This window comes from Heterodontus francisci, chromosome 6 (genome assembly GCF_036365525.1).
Source record: "Heterodontus francisci isolate sHetFra1 chromosome 6, sHetFra1.hap1, whole genome shotgun sequence".
Classification (NCBI taxonomy): Eukaryota; Metazoa; Chordata; class Chondrichthyes; order Heterodontiformes; family Heterodontidae; genus Heterodontus; species Heterodontus francisci.
The window spans coordinates 33,912,764-33,926,841 of record NC_090376.1 but is presented as its reverse complement, the minus strand read 5'-3'; the positions used below and the strand labels follow the sequence as shown (position 1 = coordinate 33,926,841).

Below are 14,078 nucleotides of genomic sequence, written 5' to 3'. Positions count from 1 at the left end.
TTCTGTGATTCTGTTGGGGTGATTGAGGAGTGGACGAGGGTGTCTCGGAGGGAATCGTCCCTTTGGAAAGCTGAAAGGGGAGGGAAGGAGAAGATGTGTTTGGTGGTGGCATCATGCTAGAGGTGGCAGAAATTATAGAAATCACAGAATCATAGAAATTTTAAGGCACAGAAAGAGGCCACTTGGCCCATCATCTCTATGCCGGCCGAGAAACGATTCACCAATTCTAATCCCACCTTCCAGCATTTGGTCCGTAGCCCTGCAGCTTATAGCACTTGAGGTGCATATCCAGACTCCTTTTGAATGAGTTGAGGATTTCTGCCTCAACTACCCTTTCAGGCAATGAGTTCCAGACCATCACCACCCTCTGGGTGCAAAGGTTCTTCCTCATCTCCCCTCTGATCTTCCTACCAATCACTTTAAATCCATGCTACCCACCCCCTTTCCCCCCCACACGAATAAAGCAGATGAACTCAGGGCACAAACAGACACATGATAGTATGATATCATAGCTATTGCTGAAACATGGCTTAAGAAGAGACAGGAACGGTAGGTCAACGTTCCTGGTTACAGGGTTTTCAGACACGATAGAGAGGGGGATAAGAAAGGAGGGGGAGTGGCAATTTCGGTCAAGGAAACTCTTACAGCTGTGAGGAGGGATGATATGTTGGAAGGTTCATCAAATGAGGCCATATGGATTGAGCTAAGGAACAAAAAAGGGCCAATCACACTGCTGGGAGTGTACTATAGACCCGAAAGAGTCAGAGGGTGAGAGAACAGCAGATATGTAGGCAAATATCTGAGAATTGTAAGAACAACAGGGCAGTAATAGGAGGGGATTTTAATTACCCCAATATTAACTGGGATAGTTTTAGTGTGAAAGGAATTGAGGGAGCAGAATTCATGAGGTGCATTCAAGGGAACTTTTTTGGTCAGTATGTAGCAAGTCCAACAAGAGAAGGCGCAGTTTTAGACTTCCATTTTAGGAAATGAAGATGGGCTGTGGAAGGAGTGGCAGTGGGAGAGCATTTTGGTGGTCGTGATCATAATTCAGTCAGTTTTAACATAATTATGGAAAAGGACAGAGATAGAACAGGAATTAGAATTCGCAATCGGGACAAGGCCAATTTTACTAAACTGAGGAGTGATTTAGCAAAAGTGGACTGGAAACAGCTACTTGAAAGTAAATCAGTGTCAGAGCAGTGGGAGGCATTCAAAGGGGAGATTCAAGGGGTTCAGAGTAAACATGTTCCCACAAAGAAAAAGGGTGAGGTGGCCAAATCTAGAGCCTCATGGATGTGAAAGAAACCTATAGGGTAAGATAAGGCAGAAAAGGAAAGCTTATGTCCAACACCAAGAACTCAATACGACAGAAAGCCGGGAGGAGTATAGAAAGTGGAGGGGTGAAATCAAAAAGGAACTTAGGAAAGGTAAGAGAGGGCATGAAAGAATATTGACAAGCAAAATCAAGGTGAACCCAAAGATGTTTAATCAATACATTAAGAATAAGAGGATAACTAAGGAGAGAGTACGGCCAATAAATGACCAAAAAGGTAACCTATGTGTAGGGATGGAAGATATTGGTATGGTTCTTAATGAATACTTTGCATCTGTCTTCACAAAAGAGGGGGACGATGCAGATATTGTAGTTAAGGAGGAACAGTGTGAAGTATTGGATACAATGAACATTGGGAGAGAGGAAGTATTAATGGGATTAGCATCCTTGAAAGTTGATAAATCACCAGGGCCAGATGAAATATACACCAGGCTGTTAAAAGAAGCAAGAGAGGAAATAGCAGAGGGTCTGACCATCATTTTCCAGTCCTCACTGGATACAGATGTGGTGCTGGAGGGTTGGAGAATTGCTAACTTTGTACCTCTGTTTAAAAAGGGAGCAAAGGATAGACCAAACAATTACAGGCCAGTCAGTCTAACCTCAGTATTGGGCAAATTATTGGAATCTATTCTGAGAAACAGGATAAACTGTCACTTAGAAAGGCACAGGTTAATCAAGGATAGTCAGCATGGATTTGTTAAGAGAAGATCTTGTTTGACCAACTTGATGGAATTTTCTGAAGACGAACAAGGTAGATAAATGAGGGTAGTGCAGTTGATGTGGTCTACATGGATTTTTAGCAAGGCTTTTGACAAGGTCCCACATGATAGGCTGGTTAAAAAATAAAATCCCATGGGATCCAGGGAAATGCAGCAAGGTGGATACAAAATTGGCTCAGTGGCAGGAAACAAAGGGTAATTGTTGACGGCTGTTTTAGCGACTCGAGTGCTGTTTCCAGTAGTGTGCCGCAGGGCTCAGTACTGGGTTCCCCTGCTTTTTGTGGTGTATATTAACGATTTGGGTGTAAATGTAGGGGGCATGATCAAGACCTTTGCGGATGACACAAAGATTGTCGGTGTGGTAGATAGCGAGGAGGATAGCTGTAGTCTGCAGGAAGATATTGATGGTCTGGTCAGATGGGCAGAAAAGTGGCAAATGGAATTCAACTTAGAGAAGTGTGAGGTGATGCATTTGGGGAGGTCAGACAAGGCAAAGGAATACACGATAAATGGTAAAATACTGAGAAGTGTAGAGGAAGTGAAGGACCTTGGAGTGAATGTCCACAGATCCCTGAAGGTAGCAGAACAGGTCAATAAGGTGGTTAAGAAGGCATATGGAATCCTTTCCTTTATTAACGAAGATACAGAATATAAGGCCAGGGAGGTTATGCTGGAACTGTATAAATCATTGGTTAGTCCACAACATGAGTACTGTATGCAGTTCTGGTCACCTCATTAGAGAAAGGATGTAATCGCACTAGAGAGGGTGCAGAGGAGATTTACGAGAATGTTGCCAGGACTGGAAAAATACTGCTATCAGGAAAGATTGGATAGGCTGGGGTTGTTCTCCTTAGAACAGAGAAGGCTGAGGGGAGATCTGATTGAAATGTACAAAATTTTGAGGGGCCTGGATAGAGTGGAGGTGAAGGGCCTCTTTATATTAGCAGAGAGGTCAGTGACTTTGGAGCATAGATTTAAAGTGATTGGTGGTAAGATTAGAGGGGAGATGAGGAAAAGTTTTTTCACCCAGAAGGTGTTGGGGGTCTGGAACTCACAGGCTGAAAGGGTAGTTGAGGCAGTGGGATGTGTTCAAAAAAGAATTTAATGTGATACAGAACCATTTTGTATCCAAAAGGGGCAAGATCTCTACTTGCCAAGAAAAAAATGCCAAGAACAACTAAAGAGACAATATAAAACTAAAAGAAAAAGCATACAACAATGCAAAAAAAAGGCACAGATCCTGGTAATTGGGTAAGTTACAAAGAACAACAGGTGACAAAACAGAAAGTAAGAGCTTCAAAAAGGAGTACGAAAAATCAACACAAAGTTCTTTTATAAGTATATTAGGAAGAAGAGGGCAGTCAGGAGCAACGTGGACCCCTTGAAAACAGATCACCGTGATATTGCCAATAAAAATAAGGAAATGGCAGACATGCTGAATAATTATGTTGCGCCAGTATTTCCAGAAGAGAAAGAGGTTAGCATAGATTTGAAAAGGGTAAGTCATGTCTGACAAATCTGAGAATTTTTTGAAGAGGTGATTAAAGTAGCACACAGGGGAATGTTTATGGATGTTATTTACATGGACTTTCAGAAGGCATTTGATAAAGTCCTGCATAAGAAGAAATTGAAGGCAAATTATTGGCCAGGTTAGGAAACTGGCTGAGCGGCAGAAGACAGAGAGTAGGCATAATGGGTAGGTACTCTAATTGGCAGGATGTGACCAGTGGTGCCCGCAAGGATCTGTGTTGGGGCCTCAACTATTAACCACATTTATTAATGGCTGAGATGATGGGATAAAGGGCCACACATCTAAATTTGCTAATGACACAAAGATAGTCAGCATTGTAAGCAGTGTAGATGGAAGGTAAAATTACAAAGAGATATTCATAGATTAAGTCAATTGACAAAACTATAGCAAATGGATTTCAACTTAGGTAAATGTGAGGTCATCCATTTTGGACCTAAAAAACAGAACAAGGTACTTTCTAAATGGTGTAAAGCTAGAAAAATTGGAGTTCTAAAGAGACTTGGTGGTTGGGGGGGGGGGGGGGGGGGGGTGGTCCACGTACATGAACAGGCGCAGAAAATAATCAAAAAGTCTAATGGAATGCTACAATAAAAACAGAAAATGCTGAAAATACTCAGCATGTCAGGGAGCATCTGTGGGTAGAGAAGCAAAGTTAACGTTTCAGGTCTGTAACCTTTTAGACTTGAAACGTTAACTCTGTTTCTCTCTCTACAGATGCTGCCAGACCTGCTGTGTATTTCCAGCATTTTCTGGTTTTATTTCAGATTTGCAGCATCCGCTGTATTTTGCTTTTGTACTAATAGAATGCTACTCCTCATATCTAAATGACTAGAATACAAGGGGATATAAGGCAGGCTTCAACTATACAAAGCCCTGGTTAGACCACACTTGGTGTACTATGTGCGATCCTGGGCACCACTCCTTAGGAAGGATATTGTGGCCTTGGAGGGAGTGCAGTGTAGATTTATCAGAATGATACCTGCACTCAAGACTTAAGTTACAAGGAAAGATTACACAAACTAGGTTTGTATTCAGTGGAATTTAGAAGTTTAAGAGGTGATTTGATCGAAATTTAGAAGCTATTAAGGGGAACTTATTAGGTAGTGTCATGCAGGCCCCCACCTGCCAAGAATGAGGCACACATTATTTCGCCACATGAACATTAAAACTTAAAATTGTTGCGGGTAAGAAAAGAAGGCCTATCACAAGGAATTGTCAGGCCCCTCGCCGGAAAGACCTTTTTTGCACACTCGCAGACAGTGTTGGAACAAAGGAACCAGAGACTGCTTCCCCAATACACAAAAGACCTGGTCAGATCAGTTTAGCCACATGGTTGGAGCTTTTTGAATTTGAACTTGCCACAGTGATTTAAAACTCAGAAAGCTCTTTGCTCCTGGACTGAGAACATCTCTCTCCTGTCTGCTCTCATCTATTTCTCATGCAACTGAAGACCCATTGAAGACACGTGAACCCCAAGAGAGAAAAGTCTCCCACAGTGAACAAGGTTTAGGAAGAATACTGGGCCCCAACAAAAAGCAAGACTACTTACAAAAGGACTACAGTGAGCTCGAAGCACAGTAAATAAGAAACTCTTCTGATATTGCCTCAAACTTCTATTTTTCTTCTGCTCTTTTCTGTCCCTATTGGCATGTGTGTATCGCATGTGCATGCTAGCGCGGGCACGTCGTATATCCGTAGGCATTACCTGTATTAGAGTTTAAGTTTAAGTTTTAATAAATTTCACTTTTCTTCTTTAAACCTAAGTAAGCCTGTTTATGCTCATTTCTTTGCCTTATAATTGGAAAGTGGTGTGCTTTCAAGGGGGAGCTCAAAACACAGTGTTTAAAATTAAACCCTGTTACAATAAGATCAGGCGAAGGCTGAAAAGACCCCTAGACATCTTTCTCACCTGATCGTAACAGTAAATACAGAAAAATTGAATATTGCTGAAAATAGAGACATTTTGTCTAAGCGTTTCATCTGGCACTCATCAGGACAAATTACAAGAATAGTAATGCAAGGGAAACAACAAATTTACACAGTATGCGAAGAGAGTGCTGATTGGTTGGCAAGTGAACTCCGACTGAATTGCCCTGGGAATGAACCAACGAATGTCTGTCACTTACTTTGTTTAGCTGAAACAGGCGCAATGTGTGTATTAATATATGTAGCTGCTAGTACGTGTAAATGCACCACACCGCGAGCCCGACTGGCAATCTTAAATTGGTTGTCAGCGTAATACTTAGTACACGGAGGATTATTTAGCAAATGTTGTCCAATCGCAGAATCACATCTAATGTTGCACACTGCAACATTATCTTGCGAATTGTCCTGATGAGTGCAAGCTGTAAAGCTTTGACATAATGTCTCTATTTTCAGCAATACTCAAGTTCTGTACTACCAAACGACTATTTATATACCAGAGAAAAATTATTTTCACTGGTTGGGGAGTCTAGGACTAGCAGTAGTCTAAAAATTAGGGTCAAACTTTTCAGGAGTGAAGTTAGGAAACATTTCTACATAGAAAGGGCAGCAGAAGTTTGGAATTCTCTTCCTCAAACAGCAATTAACGCTAGGTTGATTATTAATTTTAAATCTGAAATTGATACATTTGTTAACCAAAAGTATTAAGGGATATGGAGCAAAGGTGGGTACATGGAGTTAGGTCACAGATCAGCAATGAATGGCAGAACAGGCTCAAGGAGCTAGGTGTCCCACCCAGGGGTTGGCAATGTGTCCGTACACAGTCCATGGTACAAGATTTTGAGGTCCGTGAATGATAATTTCAGGAATGAGAAATTTCCCATTGGCTTCTTCTTTCCGATCAGACCAGATTTTAAAAAATTTGCACTGTCAGTTTCACAACTGAATTGGAATATCTAAGCTCAGATTTTTATCTAATGCTCATTAACACTCCTTTCCATATTCACAACTGACGGGTTCAAAGCGCAGGAGCGGCATTTTCCAAACTTCCAATTTTTTTTAAAGCCCGCTGGAAAGCCACAAAGCTGTCCGAAGTTCAGAAACCACTGTTCCCGCTCTCAGCAACAGTCAGAGAGAGAGAGAGGGGGAAATGGGGACAGAGAGAGAGAGAGGGGCGGGGGAGCAGAGAGAGAGAGGGGTGACAGAGAGAGAATGGGTGAACAGAGAGAGGGGGTCAGAGAGTGAGGGGGGGTCAGAGAGAGGGGGATGGGGGAGGCAACAGAGGGAGAGAGTGACGACACAGGAGGATGACACAGAGAGGGGGGAATGACACGGGGGAACAACACTGAGGGGGGGATGACACAGTGAGGGGGGGACACAAAGAGGGAGGGGGAGAGAGAGACAGACAGAGAGAGAGAGAGACATAGAGAGAGAAAGAGAGAGCACGATCAAGATCACACCTGACAGATGGACATTCTGGAGTATCTGGAATACTCCGCATCACTATAAGTGTGCGGGCAGATACAGACTACCTGTGCAAGCAAAAAAATAAATGCCAGGTATCTCACTAAATCGGGGTATAACAAAGTGAAGAGAAAGTAAGTCAATAAATTAGTCTCATTTAAAGGTTCTTCACAAAAATGCACATTTGTTGTTGTTTTGTTTTAGTAAGATAAATATTTAATGCCTTTATCTTTCCTAAATTGTCTCACTGGCTCCCTGTGTAAGACAAAAAATATAATGAGTCCCTCCAAAAGGTTGGATACCCCTGCTCTAAACCTTTAACCTTGTGTTTTAAAATAACTTAGCAGCTTGGCTATTTTAAAAAACAAGTTTAAAGGCTTGTGTTATGTAAATTCATTTTAAAATGGCAAAGTCAGTTCGTGAATGTCTCGATTTCTACGCTTGGCACACATTACTTTCACTTTGGACACAAGCTCAACGGCATGTTGAAAGTCGCTGGACTTTTACTTCTATATAAATGTCACAATTGCACTGCTATCCATTTGGAATCACATTGTTCCAGAACTTGTATTAAGGGAAAAACAGGCAAGAAAATTCAAGGAATCTCCAGAAGTCAGCACTGTAAGTTCCTCATGAATACAAGAGTACAGTGTAATGGGGCTGAGTAATGCTGGCAAAAACAGGATGCTGCTGACCCATATACAGTAGTTAGTAAAACAATGTAATGGATACCTTTAATAAACCTTAATCTATGATGCATTGTCTATGATTCCTTAACAAAATCCATGCTGCATTTGCAGTTTTAAAAACTGCCACCTAAGACTTGGTAAAAATTTATTATATTTCAATGACCATATTAAAAACAGTCATTAACTGATCTTGTTTTCTGCGAATTGGACTAAAGGACAAGTTTTACAAGTATGTCAAAGATCAGTAACTGCAATGTGCATAATTTACTATCCAGTTTGTGGGCAGATAACCTGAGTGGCCAATGTCATTTGAAAGTTGTCTGTATCATGTAACTACATCATGTTATAAGTGCACCTTGCTCACAGGTAAGAGATTTGGCTTGGACATAAATTGGTTAGTCTGGAGTACAATCTTTCAGATAGTGACTAAACATTTGTAACTGAATAGTACATGCAACTCAACTTTTTGCAGAAAGGCTTTTTGTTAATAATCATCTTATCAGAGCTGAATCGGAATCAACAGTGATAGACTTAGATATAGACATAAGTGATTTAAAAGGATAGCTTTATTGCAGGAACTGAAGGGCACTCTTTATTTGTAATTGTATTTATCTAATTTTGTCACTAACTTTGGTGAGTAAATGACATTTTGTCCATGAGAGATGCTGTTGTTTCTATATTTTAGAAACCACGAACTAGTTTAACAGCCTGTCGAGATGAATAAAATAGCCATGGCTACCTATCTCTGTCCCTTCCTGTCCCACTTCGCTTTTCTGTTTTACATGACTCTTCTGAAGTATTATCTGCTCCATCCTATAAAATTCTCCTGATTTAGAGATCACTGCCCTTTTGTTGGCTATCCTGTCTTCAGACACATTACAAGCAGGCGCAGAAGTTGCACAAACATTGACCATCGTGGGTTAAATTGTCTTGTGACAGCAGCAGTGTGAGAAATGGTCCATCTTCCTATTGCCAGTTTTTCTACTGCCTCACCTCAATAATAATAATAACAATCCTCTCCTTGAGTCTCATGGTTTATTGGATGCATTTGCACGCCTGACAAAGTGTGAATCCACAGAGGTCATCCGATAAGGTCCATCTACCACTCCTGACATGGTGTAGCCAGCTCTATTCTGTCAATAAAAGTAACTCGCATTGGCATTGCATACTATTTTGTTTGCTAGCTAGCTAATGCAGTTGTGCTGCTTTCCATTGATGTTTGTATGCTTAAGCCACTTTATTAATAGGGAGAAAAGTGTTTTAAATCGGACTGTATTTGGGTGGCATAAGATTGGTGATGCACTTTATATATTATAAATTAATTGCCCCCAGGTCCGTGGCAGTCAATAATTTTGTCAAATATTCATGGTGCAACATATCCCAGCCTATCCCTGGTCCTATCCCTGTTTCAATGTTCCTTTCACTTCTCTTCTGCTTCTCTCTTACTGACTCTTCTTTTTGATTCTCTGCCTTTTGACTTCTGCTTCTAATATTTTGTTTTCTTCTTTCCTTTTGTATACATCTGGTGGGCCCTTTGCACCTTCCTTTCCATCTCCCCAATTGCAATTATTTTCAAAACTTCCATGAAATCAGCCATGCATTCAGCTTCCCACTATCTAATTCCAATTACCATTCATAACTACTACCTACCTCTTCCATGTTGAACTCCTTGCTCAAGCATTGTATCCTTCAATCCCCTGCTCCATGGTGAGATTACATCACCTTCAACCTATTTCATTTCTGTCTTCCTCTCACTCTCTTATCCTCCCTATTAATCTGTTTTCTTCTAAGTGTCTTCATTTGCTTTCAAAATTCAAACTTACTCATTTAAAAAAGGCTTCTGCTAGCTTTCTCTGCCTCATAGGTGTTAATAATTAGCATCATCTTTCACAGGAGTAAATTATAATTAGCAATTACCTATTCTGTCGACAAACACAAGTGGGTAATTAGACAGCTTCAAAATTAAATGTTTTCTTGTCATTTTTTCTCATGACCCTTTCTCTCCCCTTCTCCCTAACCCCAGTCACTCTCCCCTTCAGCTTAATACACTTTCTAAAGTTTGTACAACACAAATGCCACAACAGTTCTACAATCAGAATTATATCATTGGATTTCTCTCAAATACATAAAAAACATTTTTTTTGAAAAATACTCAATATAAATGTTATCGCCATAAGACTTTTGAAATTTGTACTCATGTTTAACAAAGTTATTGGAAGAAATACATGAATGAAAAGTGCTTCGACATAAAAGAAACATATACCATCAGAACAGATAAATTAATGATATTGATGTAATTTAGCCAATTGGTCACAGTGCACATATTCAGATTGCACAATCCAAATTCAGCTCACAATCAACACTATCAAGTCCATACCACAGTTTTTGGGAGGAGTTAAAGATTTTTATGTAACAATAATAGTGAATACATTAAATGGCACAAAAGACAATTCGGTGGATAATTAAATAATATGACCGTGAAATATGTACTTTTTGACATTTTTATTATTTCAAACATTTTTGACCTTAGAAATTTCAGTCACCCGAAAACAGATAAACAAATCAGAAAGCATTTTGAGCTATTTATGGAAACCCTGTGGCTAGATTGCATAGGTTGATGTACTTTCCCAGCAGATATTGTTCATCTGGCGTGGCACTCTTTACATTGAAAATACCCATTATAGTGCTACCTACGGTCATAAACTGGTAGTGCATATACTCGAAATGAGTTTTCAATTAAACACATGCTCCATGTACAAATTTAATCTACAATAGCTGGAATCAATTCCCGCAATAAATTAAAAAATATATTAAATGGAACAGCGATGCAGCATGCTGATCATAACTGACATTTAGACATTTATAGACTCATTCACAATTAATTATGAATGGTATGCTTCCCCCGCTTAGCTGGCTTTCGTTGGGAGTTTGGATGCAAAGAGACGGGTTTTAGAAAGCTGCTGCACCTATTTTAAATGGAAGCACACGCAGTTGTATTTTCATCTGGCAGCAACCTGTGTTATTGGTCAAGTTAATGGACCCCCCCCCCCCCCCTCCTGAATTCCTAATATACTCTCAGAAATTGGTGAACCTCCATGCTATTCGTAAAATTCATCACTAAATCCCATCATTTCGTGCAATTATTGGGGAGCCATTATAATTGTGGGAAATGATTTGTAAATGTCTTTGAGCTGCAGCACATATAAACCTAGAAATTGCAAGGAACGATATTAGCAAACGAATGCTTAACGTTTCTGTATGATTTCAAATGCTACATGCATGTTCACTATTTGTAAAAAACTTAAAATGGGTTAATCAGTCCCTGGAACAATCTAAGTGTTCATCCTTTTGCAGCAGTAATGCTCACCTTACTGTATCCACTGCTACAAAAACTGATTCTCATTGGGCAGTATCAAAGAATTTTGAGACTGGAGGCTCCGAAATGCAATTCTCCCTGGATAAGCACCCGACCAAGTATTAAAAAGCATTCAATTGTCAGATAAAATGGGTATTAAAACACTGCACATGTTTGTTATCCTTTAATGTCTGATGCCTGGTTGATATGTAACCTAACCGGATTAAGTAATGTTTGCTGTTAATGGGCACTGTCTTCATGAAACGGTGTTTGGCAAAGGAAAAGAAGATCCAAATCAGCAGTGCAATACGTTCCCCACCCCCATCCCCCGTCTTGTACAGGTGACACTACTTATTGCATTGTGTGTTTTAGAAAAAGAATGAACGGTTTGCCATACTTTTTTTTCGTGAAGACGCTGCTCCCTTATAGTTCCTGAGTAAACCCGGTCCGTTCTGAACAGAAAATGCATTTCTTCGATGGAAGTGAATTATTGCATGGAACTGCTTTCTGGCTCTGCAAAATGTTCCACATGCAGACCCATGCAGACATTGTTTAGGAAACAGATATACAATAATGAATTAACAAAGAGCTGGCTACTAACAAAGTTGACTTCTCCATAGCTTACCCAAAGCTTTGCATTCCTCTCTCAGTCTGTATCTAGTTTACAAAATACTGGCGCAGTGTTAATAAGAGGTCCCGTTCCCTAGTCTTAAAATTCATGTTTATCCTGAGTAGATAATGATAAAAAATTTACAGCTTAATGCACTCCATTCTACATCTACTAAACTTTCTAAACTGATTTATAAATATACATGGTTTGAAACAGTCATTCAATTTCTAATGGATTAATTTACAAATAATGCACGCATTCTTACTTATTTAATTAAACTACTGGGCGGAATCCCCGAAATTAAAGTGATTATTGCATAGACGAAAAAACAAATGTTGACAAGAGATATGGCGATGTCCACCGGTGGCGCCCTTCACCGAGGATAAAGCTGTACCAGCCACTGACGCACTGATTTAATAGTTTAACCGTATGTGAAATGTCGACATAGAGTCAACAACAGACGTTTATTATTCAGGTAACTACTCGTTTGAGTGAATAGGTGTTGACTGGGAGATTGGAAACAGTAACGCCAATATTTACGGCTGAACTAGTTGACAGTAACGCATTTCAGAATTAAACACAAGCATCAAATGCGATCGAAATAATTTGCCCCCATTCCACACAACTCTCTGTTGGTATCTGCGGACACAAGTATTTAAAAAAAATACTAAAAATGTGGAATGAAGGCGACAAAATCTAACAGCTTTTTAACAGTTGCCATTCAGCCCTTTGCTAGTTTGCAAAATAGAGAAACGACAACCTGAGGATGACCACTTACTTGGTATTCTAAAGCCGCATCGTGTTATTTTTGTCCACGGAAATTTTTACTAGTCAATGTTTCACATCCTGATATCGAATATCTGCTCAGGAAGCGTGAAATACACTTTAGTGATCGGCTCTTTTTTTCGTGCCTTGAAACATTTCCCCCCCCCCAGTAACTCCTTATTGCTGACATAAATGGGTCTCGGATCAGATGCTAAAACAGTCCCCCAAGAGACGACGTGACCAAATTTTCATTTGTACCAGATAGTTCAATGTTGAACATTGATAGCGTTTTGTAATTCCAAACCCAACGAACCGACACACAAAGTGACAATTTCTTCAGTTTCTTCATCTGCACTTGAGCCAGAGGAGGAGCTGGGGAGGGAGGGAGGGAGTGAGACACACAATGAGGTTGAAGAAAACCACAACGCAGGCGGACGAAGGCGTTAAATACCCTCCTCAGCGCCTTGAGCTGCCTTCAGTGTTCATTCAGCATTGGGATGTGTGTTAATAGGTTGCAAAGTGAATCAGCAGTTGTCTCCTTCTTATGCCTGCCCGCTGACAGCTCGCTCTCTTCCCGCCTTCCATCAGCTCCCTCCAGCACCAGCACTGCGCACGTGCGCTGCCACCGCAGGCGGGACCAGGGAACTCCCGCCACCGCATGTCCTCTCTCCATCACACTCAAGGAAGCCCGTGCCAAGGCAAGAATTGTTCTGAAGAGCGCGGCACTAGAGCCCAAAATATGGCTCGAAAAAAATGCAATTCTAGTACACATAAAACGTATAGTTGCAGGATTTCAAATGTTACACCTGTATTTTAAAACGGGGGAGTGAGATAAACCCAGTAATTACAGATCACTCAACCTAACCTTGGTGGTGGGTAGACTTTTAGAGGCAATACAATGGTACTTGGAAAAGTAGCGGTTAATAAGTGAACGTTAATAAGTGAATTGGTTTGTTAAAGGAAAACTGTGTTTGACTACTTGATTGAGTTTTCTTTTAATGAAATTGATGAAAGTAGTGCAGAGTCATAGAGTCATAGAGTCGTACAGCATAGAAACAGGCCCTTCGGCCCACCGCGTCCATGCCGACCGAAGGCTTGAGTTATAAAGAGAGATTGGATAGGCTGGGTCTGTTTTCTTTGGAGCGAAGGAGGCTGAGAGGGGACATGATAGAGGTATATAAAATTATGAGAGGCATAGTTAGGGCAGATAGCCAGAGTCTGTTTCCCATGGTAGGGGTGACTAAAACTAGAGGGCATAGATTTAAGGTGAGGGGGAGGAGGTTTAAAGGGGATCAAAGGGGTAAATTTTTCACACAAAGAATCGTGGGTATCTGGAATGAGCTGCCTGAGGAGGTGGTGGAGGTAGGAACAGTAGCGACTTTTAAGAGGCATCTGGACAGGTACTTGAATGAGCAAGGCATAGAGGGATATGAAATTAATGCAGGCAGGTGGGATTAGTATAAGTTGATATTGTCTAAGTGGACTTTCAAAAGGCGTTTGACAAAGTACCATATAATTGACTTGTTCGCAAAGTTAAAACCTCTTGGATTAAAGGAACATAGGCAACAAGGATACAACATTGGATAAGGGACAGAAAGCACCGTCAAGCAGTTTGGGTAGAGATGAGAAATGATAAAGACAAGAAAGTCACTCGTAGGAGTGGTGTACAGGCCCCCTAACAGTAAC

At 40.6% G+C, this 14,078-nt stretch overlaps 1 protein-coding gene across 2 annotated transcripts in view; it reads right to left on the bottom strand.

Moving 5' to 3' along the window:
- LOC137371236 (short transient receptor potential channel 4-like) overlaps positions 1 to 12,980 on the bottom strand; it is a 127,488-nt gene extending 114,508 nt beyond the window's left edge. Inside the window, exon 1 of one of the 2 annotated variants that reach the window (XM_068033450.1) lies at positions 12,406 to 12,980. The gene's annotated coding sequence lies outside the window, so the exon portion shown is untranslated. Of the gene's footprint in view, positions 1 to 11,642; positions 11,720 to 12,405 lie in introns of those variants that run through there. The other variant, XM_068033448.1, reaches the window with a different exon arrangement.
- Between the last annotated feature and the right edge of the window lie 1,098 nt (positions 12,981 to 14,078).